Source organism: Saccoglossus kowalevskii, unplaced genomic scaffold, assembly GCF_978046115.1.
Source record: "Saccoglossus kowalevskii unplaced genomic scaffold, keSacKowa6.1 SCAFFOLD_24, whole genome shotgun sequence".
In the NCBI taxonomy this organism is placed as follows: Eukaryota; Metazoa; Hemichordata; class Enteropneusta; family Harrimaniidae; genus Saccoglossus; species Saccoglossus kowalevskii.
The window spans coordinates 5,465,469-5,474,866 of NW_028188618.1; the positions used below are offsets into that span (position 1 = coordinate 5,465,469).

At 43.7% G+C, this 9,398-nt stretch overlaps 33 pseudogenes; all 33 read right to left on the reverse strand.

Moving 5' to 3' along the window:
- Positions 1-19: 19 nt before the first annotated feature.
- Positions 20-139, reverse strand: LOC146728068 (5S ribosomal RNA; annotated as a pseudogene).
- Positions 140-235: 96 nt separating this feature from the next.
- Positions 236-355, reverse strand: LOC146728069 (5S ribosomal RNA; annotated as a pseudogene).
- Positions 356-881: 526 nt separating this feature from the next.
- On the reverse strand, positions 882-1,001 carry LOC146728070 (5S ribosomal RNA; annotated as a pseudogene).
- Positions 1,002-1,311: 310 nt separating this feature from the next.
- LOC146728071 (5S ribosomal RNA) lies at positions 1,312-1,430 on the reverse strand (annotated as a pseudogene).
- A 95-nt stretch (positions 1,431-1,525) lies between these two features.
- On the reverse strand, positions 1,526-1,645 carry LOC146728072 (5S ribosomal RNA; annotated as a pseudogene).
- Positions 1,646-1,741: 96 nt separating this feature from the next.
- LOC146728073 (5S ribosomal RNA) lies at positions 1,742-1,861 on the reverse strand (annotated as a pseudogene).
- A 312-nt stretch (positions 1,862-2,173) lies between these two features.
- LOC146728074 (5S ribosomal RNA) lies at positions 2,174-2,293 on the reverse strand (annotated as a pseudogene).
- Positions 2,294-2,389: 96 nt separating this feature from the next.
- Positions 2,390-2,509, reverse strand: LOC146728075 (5S ribosomal RNA; annotated as a pseudogene).
- Positions 2,510-2,604: 95 nt separating this feature from the next.
- Positions 2,605-2,723, reverse strand: LOC146728076 (5S ribosomal RNA; annotated as a pseudogene).
- Positions 2,724-2,818: 95 nt separating this feature from the next.
- LOC146728077 (5S ribosomal RNA) lies at positions 2,819-2,938 on the reverse strand (annotated as a pseudogene).
- Positions 2,939-3,034: 96 nt separating this feature from the next.
- Positions 3,035-3,154, reverse strand: LOC146728078 (5S ribosomal RNA; annotated as a pseudogene).
- Positions 3,155-3,466: 312 nt separating this feature from the next.
- Positions 3,467-3,586, reverse strand: LOC146728079 (5S ribosomal RNA; annotated as a pseudogene).
- A 97-nt stretch (positions 3,587-3,683) lies between these two features.
- On the reverse strand, positions 3,684-3,803 carry LOC146728080 (5S ribosomal RNA; annotated as a pseudogene).
- Positions 3,804-3,899: 96 nt separating this feature from the next.
- Positions 3,900-4,019, reverse strand: LOC146728081 (5S ribosomal RNA; annotated as a pseudogene).
- Positions 4,020-4,115: 96 nt separating this feature from the next.
- On the reverse strand, positions 4,116-4,235 carry LOC146728082 (5S ribosomal RNA; annotated as a pseudogene).
- A 95-nt stretch (positions 4,236-4,330) lies between these two features.
- LOC146728083 (5S ribosomal RNA) lies at positions 4,331-4,450 on the reverse strand (annotated as a pseudogene).
- A 96-nt stretch (positions 4,451-4,546) lies between these two features.
- LOC146728084 (5S ribosomal RNA) lies at positions 4,547-4,666 on the reverse strand (annotated as a pseudogene).
- A 95-nt stretch (positions 4,667-4,761) lies between these two features.
- Positions 4,762-4,881, reverse strand: LOC146728085 (5S ribosomal RNA; annotated as a pseudogene).
- A 96-nt stretch (positions 4,882-4,977) lies between these two features.
- Positions 4,978-5,097, reverse strand: LOC146728086 (5S ribosomal RNA; annotated as a pseudogene).
- Positions 5,098-5,193: 96 nt separating this feature from the next.
- On the reverse strand, positions 5,194-5,313 carry LOC146728087 (5S ribosomal RNA; annotated as a pseudogene).
- Positions 5,314-5,625: 312 nt separating this feature from the next.
- Positions 5,626-5,745, reverse strand: LOC146728088 (5S ribosomal RNA; annotated as a pseudogene).
- Positions 5,746-5,959: 214 nt separating this feature from the next.
- LOC146728089 (5S ribosomal RNA) lies at positions 5,960-6,081 on the reverse strand (annotated as a pseudogene).
- A 96-nt stretch (positions 6,082-6,177) lies between these two features.
- Positions 6,178-6,297, reverse strand: LOC146728090 (5S ribosomal RNA; annotated as a pseudogene).
- Positions 6,298-6,825: 528 nt separating this feature from the next.
- LOC146728091 (5S ribosomal RNA) lies at positions 6,826-6,945 on the reverse strand (annotated as a pseudogene).
- A 96-nt stretch (positions 6,946-7,041) lies between these two features.
- LOC146728092 (5S ribosomal RNA) lies at positions 7,042-7,161 on the reverse strand (annotated as a pseudogene).
- Positions 7,162-7,375: 214 nt separating this feature from the next.
- LOC146728093 (5S ribosomal RNA) lies at positions 7,376-7,495 on the reverse strand (annotated as a pseudogene).
- Positions 7,496-7,591: 96 nt separating this feature from the next.
- On the reverse strand, positions 7,592-7,711 carry LOC146728094 (5S ribosomal RNA; annotated as a pseudogene).
- Positions 7,712-7,807: 96 nt separating this feature from the next.
- Positions 7,808-7,927, reverse strand: LOC146728095 (5S ribosomal RNA; annotated as a pseudogene).
- Positions 7,928-8,023: 96 nt separating this feature from the next.
- LOC146728096 (5S ribosomal RNA) lies at positions 8,024-8,143 on the reverse strand (annotated as a pseudogene).
- A 96-nt stretch (positions 8,144-8,239) lies between these two features.
- LOC146728097 (5S ribosomal RNA) lies at positions 8,240-8,359 on the reverse strand (annotated as a pseudogene).
- Positions 8,360-8,671: 312 nt separating this feature from the next.
- On the reverse strand, positions 8,672-8,791 carry LOC146728098 (5S ribosomal RNA; annotated as a pseudogene).
- A 96-nt stretch (positions 8,792-8,887) lies between these two features.
- On the reverse strand, positions 8,888-9,007 carry LOC146728099 (5S ribosomal RNA; annotated as a pseudogene).
- Positions 9,008-9,221: 214 nt separating this feature from the next.
- LOC146728100 (5S ribosomal RNA) lies at positions 9,222-9,341 on the reverse strand (annotated as a pseudogene).
- Positions 9,342-9,398: the final 57 nt, after the last annotated feature.

Below are 9,398 nucleotides of genomic sequence, written 5' to 3' on the forward strand. Positions count from 1 at the left end.
TGCAATAAAAATGTTCATCAGCCTACTGCACGTGGTATTCCCAGCCGGTCTCCCATGCTAGTACTAACCACACCTGATGCAGCTTAACTTCAGTGATCAAACGAGAAGTGGTGTGTTCTGCATTGGTTTTGCAGTAGGCTGAATATTTGTCGGAATTGGATGTCATTTAATGCTAGGGCTAGGCAAAAAATCATTGGAAAAAGTTAGTATGTAATGTGGAATAAAAATGTTGATGAGCCTACTGCACATGGTATTCCCAGCCGGTCTCCCATGCAAGTACTAACCACGCCAGATGCAGCTTAACTTCAGTGATCGGAAGAGAACTGGTGTATTCTGCAATGGATTAGCAGTAGGCTGAATATTCGTTGGAATTGGATGTCGTTTAATGCTTCGGCTAGGCAAAAAATCCCGCGAAAAAGTTAGTTTGTACGGTGGAATATAAATGTTGATGAGCCTACTGCATGTGGTATTCTCAGCCGGTCTCCCATGCAAGTACTAACCACGTCCGGTGGGCTTTACTTCAGTGATCGGACGAGAATTGGTGTATTCTGTAATGGTTTGTCAGTAGGCTGAATATTCGTCAGAATTGGATGACATTTAATGCTTCGGCTAGGCAAAAAATCCCTGGAAAAAGTTAGAATGTACGGTGGAATAAAAATGTTGATGATCCTACTGCATGTGGTATTCTTAGCCGGTCTCCCATGCAAGTACTAACCACGTCCAGTGGGCTCAACTTCAGTGATCGGACGACAACTGGTGTATGCTGCAATGGTTTGTCAGTTGGTTGAAAATTCGTCAGAATTGGAGGACATTTAATGCTTCAGCTAGGCAAAAAATTCCGGGAAAAAGTTAGTATGAACTACGGAATAATTTTTTTTATGAGCCTACTACACGTGGTATTCCCAACCGGTCTCCCATGCAAGTACTAACCATGCCCGATGCAGATTAACTTCAGTGATCGGACGAGAACTGGTGTATTCTGCATTGGTTTGGCAGTAGGCTGAATATTCGTCGCAATTGAATGTCATTTAATGCTTCGGCTAGGCAAAAAATCATTGAAAAAAGATAGTATGTACAGTGAAATAGAAATGTTGACGAGCCTACTGCACGTAGTATTCTCAGCTGGTCTCCAATGCAAGTACTAACCACGTCCGGTGTGCTTAACTTCAGTGATCGGACGAGAACTGGTGTATTCTGCATTGGTTTGTCAGTAGCCTGAAAATTCGTCGGAATTGGATGATATTTAATGCTTCTGCTAGGCAAAAAAAATGGGAAAAAGTTAGTATGTACGGTGAAATAAAAATGTTGATGTGCCTACTGCACGTGGTATCCTCAGGAGGTTTCCCATACAAGTACTAACCACGTCCGGTGAGCTGAACATCAGTGATCGGACGAGAACTGGTGTATTCTGCAATGGTTTGGCAGTAGGCTGAATACTCGTCGGAAGTGGATGTCATGTAATGCTACGGCTAGGCAAAAAATCATGCGAAAAAGATAGTATGTAATGTTGATTAAAATGTTCATGAGCCTACTGCACGTGGTGTTCCCAGTCGGTCTCCCATACAAGTACTAACCACGCCCGATGGATCTTAACTTCAGTGATCGGAAGAGAACTAGTGTATGCTGCAATGGATTGGCAGTAGGCTGAATATTCGTTGGAATTGGATGTCGTTTAATGCTTCGGCTAGGCAAAAAATCCCGCGAAAAAGTTAATATGTATGGTGGAATAAAAATGTTGATGAGCCCACTGCACGTGGTATTCCCAGCCGGTCTCCCATGCAAGTACTAACCACGCCCGATACAACTTAACTTCAGTGATCGGATGAGAACTGATGTATTCTGCAATGGTTTGGCAGTAGGCTGAATACTCGTCGGAAGTGGATGTCATGTAATGCTACGGCTAGGCAAAAAATCATGGTAAAAAGATAGTATGTAATGTGGAATAAAAATGTTGATGAGCCTACTGCACGTGGTATTCCCAGCCGGTCTCCAATGCAAATATTAACCACGCCCGATGCAGCTTAACTTCAGTGATCTGACGAGAACTTGTGTATTCTGCAATGGTTTGGAAGTAGGCTGGATATTCGTCGGAATTGGATGTAATTTAATACTTCGGCTAGGCAAAAAATACAGGGAAAAAGTTAGTATGTACGGTGGAATAAAAATGTTGATGAGCCTACTGCACGTGGTATTCCCAGCCGGTCTCCCATGCAAGTACTAACCACGCCCAATGCAGCTTAACTTCAGTGATCAGACGAGAACTGGTGTATTCTGCATTGGTTTGGCAGTAAGCTGAATATTTTTCGGAATTGGATGTCATTTAATGCTACGGCTAGGCAAAAAATCATATGAAAAATTTAGTATGTAATGTGGAATAAAAATGTTGATGAGCCTACTGCACGTGTTATTCGCAGCCGGTCTCCCATGCTAGTACTAACCACGCCCTATGCAGCTTAACTTCAGTGATCCGACGAGAACTGGTGTATTCTGCAATGGTTTTGCAGTAGGCTGAATATTCGTAGGAATTGGATGTCATTTAATGCTACGGCTAGGCAAAAAAAATGGGAAAAAGTTAGTATGTACGGTGAAATAAAAATGTTGATGTGCCTACTGCACGTGGTATCCTCATGAGGTTTCCCATACAAGTACTAACCACGTCCGGTGAGCTGAACATCAGTGATCGGACGAGAACTGGTGTATTCTGCAATGGTTTGGCAGTAGGCTGAATACTCGTCGGAAGTGGATGTCATGTAATGCTACGGCTAGGCAAAAAATCATGCGAAAAAGATAGTATGTAATGTTGATTAAAATGTTCATGAGCCTACTGCACGTGGTGTTCCCAGTCGGTCTCCCATACAAGTACTAACCACGCCCGATGGATCTTAACTTCAGTGATCGGAAGAGAACTAGTGTATGCTGCAATGGATTGGCAGTAGGCTGAATATTCGTTGGAATTGGATGTCGTTTAATGCTTCGGCTAGGCAAAAAATCCCGCGAAAAAGTTAATATGTATGGTGGAATAAAAATGTTGATGAGCCCACTGCACGTGGTATTCCCAGCCGGTCTCCCATGCAAGTACTAACCACGCCCGATACAACTTAACTTCAGTGATCGGATGAGAACTGATGTATTCTGCAATGGTTTGGCAGTAGGCTGAATACTCGTCGGAAGTGGATGTCATGTAATGCTACGGCTAGGCAAAAAATCATGGTAAAAAGATAGTATGTAATGTGGAATAAAAATGTTGATGAGCCTACTGCACGTGGTATTCCCAGCCGGTCTCCAATGCAAATATTAACCACGCCCGATGCAGCTTAACTTCAGTGATCTGACGAGAACTTGTGTATTCTGCAATGGTTTGGAAGTAGGCTGGATATTCGTCGGAATTGGATGTAATTTAATACTTCGGCTAGGCAAAAAATACAGGGAAAAAGTTAGTATATACGGTGGAATAAAAATGTTGATGAGCCTACTGCACGTGGTATTCCCAGCCGGTCTCCCATGCAAGTACTAACCACGCCCAATGCAGCTTAACTTCAGTGATCAGACGAGAACTGGTGTATTCTGCATTGGTTTGGCAGTAAGCTGAATATTTTTCGGAATTGGATGTCATTTAATGCTACGGCTAGGCAAAAAAATCATATGAAAAATTTAGTATGTAATGTGGAATAAAAATGTTGATGAGCCTACTGCACGTGTTATTCGCAGCCGGTCTCCCATGCTAGTACTAACCACGCCCTATGCAGCTTAACTTCAGTGATCCGACGAGAACTGGTGTATTCTGCAATGGTTTTGCAGTAGGCTGAATATTCGTAGGAATTGGATGTCATTTAATGCTACGGCTAGGCAAAAAATCATGGGTAAAAGTTAGTATGTAATGTGGAATAAAAATGTTGATGAGCCTACTGCACGTGGTATTCCCAGCCAGTCTCCCATGCAAGTACTAACCACGCCCGATGCAGCTTAACTTCAGTGATCGGACAAGAAGTGGTGTGTTCTGCAATGGTTTCACAGTAGGCTGAATATTCGTCAGAATTGCATGTCGTTTAACGCTTCGGTAAGGCAAACAATCCCTGGAAAAAGTTGGTATGTACGGTGGAATAAAAATGTTGATAAGCCTACTGCACATGGTATTCCCAGCCGGTCTCCCATGCAAGTACTAACCACGCCCGATGCAGCTTAACTTCAGTGATTGGACGAGAACTGGTGTATTCTGCAATGGTATGGCAGTAGGCTGGATATTCGTCGGAATTGGATGTAATTTAATAGTTCGGCTAGGAAAAAATCCCGGGAAAAAGTTAGTATGTACGGTGGAATAAAAATGTTGATGAGCCTAATGTACGTGGTATTCCCAGCCGGACTCCCATGAGAGTACTAACCACGCCCGATGCAGCTTAACTTCAGTGATCGGACAAGAACTGGTGTGTTCTGCAATGGTTTGACAATAGGCTAAATATTCGTCAGAATTGCATGTCGTTTAACGCTTCGGTAAGGCAAACAATCCAGGGAAAAAGTTGGTATGTACGGTGGAATAAAAATGTTGATAAGTCTACTGCACATGATATTCCCAGCCGGTCTCCCATGCAAGTACTAACCACGCCCAATGCAGCTTAACTTCAGTGATCGGACGAGAATTGGTGTATTCTGCAATGGTTTGGCAGTAGGCTGGATATTTGTCGAAATTGGATGTAATTTAATAGTTCGGCTAGCAAAAAATCCCGGGAAAAAGTTAGTATGTACGGTGGAATAAAAATGTTGATGAGCCTAATGCACGTGGTATTCCCAGCCGGTCTCCCATGCAAGTACTAACCACGCCCGATGCAGCTTAACTTCAGTGATCGGACGAAAACTGGTGTATTCTGCATTGGTTTGGCAGTAGGCTGAATATTCGTCGGAATTGGATGTCATTTAATGCTACGGCTAGGCAAAAAATCATAGGAAAAAGTTAGTATGTAATGTGGAATAAAGATGTTGATGAGCCTACTGCACGTGGTATTCCCAGCCGGTCTCCCATGCTAGTACTAACCACGCCCGATGCAGCTTAGCTTCAGTGATCCGACGAGAACTGGTGTATTCTGCAATGGTTTTGCAGAAGGCTGATTATTCGTCGGATTTGGATGTCATTTAATGCTACGGCTAGGCAAAAAATCATGGGTAAAAGTTAGTATGTAATGTGGAATAAAAATGTTGATGCGCCTACTGCACGTGGTATTCCCAGCCGATCTCCCATGCAAGTACTAACAACGCCCGATGCAGATTAACTTCAGTGATCGGACAAGAACTGGTGTGTTCTGCAATGGTTTGACAGCAGGCTGAATATTCGTCAGAATTGCATGTCGTTTAACGCTTCGGTAAGGCAAAAAATCCCGGGAAAAAGTTGGTATGTACGGTGGAATAAAAATGTTGAGAAGCCTACTTCACATGGTATTCCCAGCCGGTCTCCGATTCAAGTACTAACCACTCCCGATGCAACTTAACTTCAGTGATCAGACGAGAACTGGTGTATTCTGCACTGGTTTGGCAGAAGGCTGGATATTCGTCAGAATTGGATGTAATTTAATACTTCGGCTAGGCAAAAAATCCCGGGAAAAAGTTAGTATGTACGGTGGAATAAAAATGTTGATGAGCCTAATGCACGTGGTATTCCCAGCCGGTCTCCCGGGCAAGTACTAACCACGCCCAAAGCAGCTTAACTTCAGTGATCGGACGAGAACTGGTGTATTCTGCAATGGTTAGGCAGTAGGCTGAATATTCGTCCGAATTGTATGTCATTTAATGCTTCGTCTAGGCAAAAAATCATGGGAAAAAGTTGGTATGTAATGTGGAATAAAAATGTTGATGAGCCTACTGCACGTGGTATTCCCAGCTGGTCTCGCGTGCAAGAACTAACCACGCCCGATGCGGCTTAACTTCAGTGATCGGATGAGAACTGGTGTATTCTGCAATAAAAATGTTCATCAGCCTACGGCACGTGGTATTCCCAGCCGGTCTCCTCCCATGCAAGTACTAACCACGCCGATGCAGCTTAACTTCAGTGATCGGACGAGAACTGGTGTATTCTGCAATGGTTTGGCAGTAGGCTGAATATTCGTCGGAATTGGATGTCATTTAATGCAACGGCTAGGCAAAAAATCATAGGAAAAAGTTAGTATGTAATGTGGAATAAAAATGTTGATGAGCATACTGCACGTGGCATTCACAGCCGGTCTCCCATTCAAGTACTTACCACGTCCGATGCAGCTTAACTTCAGTGATCGGACGAGAACTGGTGTGTTCTGCAATGGTTTGGCTGTAGGCTGAGTATTCATCAGAATTGGATGTCGTTTAACGCTTTGGCTAGGCAAAAAATTCCGTGAAAATTTTGGTATGTACGGTGGAATAAAGATGTTGATAAGCCTACTACAAGTGGTATACACAACCGGTCTCCCATGCAAGTATTAACCACGCCAGATGCAGCTTTACTTCAGTGATCGGACGAGAACTGGTGTGTTCTGCAATGATTTGGCAGTAGGCTGAGTAGTCATCAGAATTGGATGTTGTTTAACGCTTCGGCTAGGCAAAAAATCCCGTGAAAATTTTGGTATGTACGGTGGAATAAAGATATTGATAAGCCTACTGCAAGTGGTATACCCAACCAGTCTCCCATGCAAGTATTAACCACGCCAGATGCAGCTTAACTTCAGAGATCGAACGAGAACTGGTGTATTCTGCTATGGTTTGGCAGTAGGCAGAATATTCGTCCGAATTGTATGTCATTTAATGATTCGTCTAGGCAAAAAATCATGGGAAAAAGTTAGTATGTACTGTGGAATAAAAATGTTGATGAGCCTACTGCACGTGGTATTCCCAGCCGGTCTCCCATGCAAGTACTAACCACGCGCGATGCAGCTTACCTTCAGTGATCGGACAAGAACTGGTGTGTTCTGCAATGGTTTGACAGTAGGCTGAATATTCGTCAGAATTGCATGTCGTTTAACGCTTCGGTAAATCAAAAAATCCCGGGACAAAGTTGGTATGTACGGTGGAATAAAAATGCTGAGAAGGCTACTCCAGATGGTATTCCCAGCCGGTCTCCCATGCAAGTACTAACCACGCCCGATGCAGCTTAACTTCAGTGATCGGACGAGAACTGGTGTATTCTGCAATGGTTTGGCAGTAGGCTGGATATTCGTCGGAATTGGATGTAATTTAATACTTCGGCTAGGCAAAAAATCCCGTGAAAAAGTTAGTATGTAGGGCGGAATAAAAATGTTGATGAGCCTAATGCACGTGGTATTCCCAGCCGGTCTCCCATGCAAGTACTAACCACGCCCGATGCAGCTTAAGTTCAGTGATCGGACGAGAACTGGTGTATTCTGCAATAAAAATGTTTATCAGCCTACTACACGTGGTATTCCCAGCCGGTCTCCCATGCAAGTACTAACCACTCCCGATGCAGCTTAACTTCAGTGATCGGACGAGAACTGGTGTATTCTGCATTGGTTTTGCAGCAGGCTGAATATTCGTCGGAATTGGATGTCATTTAATGCTACGGCTAGGCAAAAAATCAAAGGAAAAAGTTAGTATGTAACGTGGAATAAAAAAGTTGATGACCCTACTGCACGTGGTATTCCCAGCCGGTCTCCCATGCTAGTACTAACCACGCCCGATGCATCTTAACTTCAGTGATCCGACGAGAACTGGTGTATTCTGCAATGGTTTTGCAGTAGGCTGAATATTCGTCGGAATTGGATGTCATTTAATGCTACGGCTAGGCAAAAAATCATGGGTAAAAGTTACTATGTTTTCTGCAATAAAAATGTTCATCAGCCTACTGCACGTGGTATTCCCAGCCGGTCTCCCATGCAAGTACTAACCACGCCCGATGCAGCTTAACTTCAGTGATCGGACGAGAACTGGTGTATTCTGCATTGGTTTTGCAGTAGGCTGAATATTGGTCGGAATTGGATGTCATTTAATGCTACGGCTAGGCAAAAAATCCCGGGAAAAAGTTAGTATGTACGGTGGAATAAAAATGTTGATGAGCCTAATGCACATGGTATTCCCAGCCGGTCTCCCATGCAAGTACTAACCACGCCCGATGCAGCTTAACTTCAGTGATCGGACGAGAACTGGTGTGTTCTGCAATGGTTTGGCTGTAGGCTGAGTATTCATCAGAATTGGATGTCGTTTAACGCTTTGGCTAGGCAAAATATTCCGTGAAAATTTTGGTATGTACGGTGGAATAAAGATGTTGATAAGCCTACTGCAAGTGGTATACACAACCGGTCTCCCATGCAAGTATTAACCACGCCAGATGCAGCTTTACTTCAGTGATCGGACGAGAACTGGTGTGTTCTGCAATGGTTTGGCAGTAGGCTGAGTAGTCATCAGAATTGGATGTTGTTTAACGCTTCGGCTAGGCAAAAAATCCCGTGAAAATTTTGGTATGTACGGTGGAATAAAGATATTGATAAGCCTACTGCAAGTGGTATACCCAACCAGTCTCCCATGCAAGTATTAACCACGCCAGATGCAGCTTAACTTCAGAGATCGAACGAGAACTGGTGTATTCTGCTATGGTTTGGCAGTAGGCAGAATATTCGTCCGAATTGTATGTCATTTAATGATTCGTCTAGGCAAAAAATCATGGGAAAAAGTTAGTATGTAATGTGGAATAAAAATGTTGATGAGCCTACTGCACGTGGTATTCCCAGCCGGTCTCCCATGCAAGTACTAACCACGCGCGATGCAGCTTACCTTCAGTGATCGGACTAGAACTGGTGTGTTCTGCAATGGTTTGACAGTAGGCTGAATATTCGTCAGAATTGCATGTCGTTTAACGCTTCGGTAAATCAAAAAATCCCGGGACAAAGTTGGTATGTACGGTGGAATAAAAATGCTGAGAAGGCTACTCCAGATGGTATTCCCAGCCGGTCTCCCATGCAAGTACTAACCACGCCCGATGCAGCTTAACTTCAGTGATCGGACGAGAACTGGTGTATTCTGCAATGGTTTGGCAGTAGGCTGGATATTCGTCGGAATTGGATGTAATTTAATACTTCGGCTAGGCAAAAAATCCCGTGAAAAAGTTAGTATGTAGGGCGGAATAAAAATGTTGATGAGCCTAATGCACGTGGTATTCCCAGCCGGTCTCCCATGCAAGTACTAACCACGCCCGATGCAGCTTAAGTTCAGTGATCGGACGAGAACTGGTGTATTCTGCAATAAAAATGTTTATCAGCCTACTACACGTGGTATTCCCAGCCGGTCTCCCATGCAAGTACTAACCACTCCCGATGCAGCTTAACTTCAGTGATCGGACGAGAACTGGTGTATTCTGCATTGGTTTTGCAGCAGGCTGAATATTCGTCGGAATTGGATGTCATTTAATGCTACGGCTAGGCAAAAAATCAAAG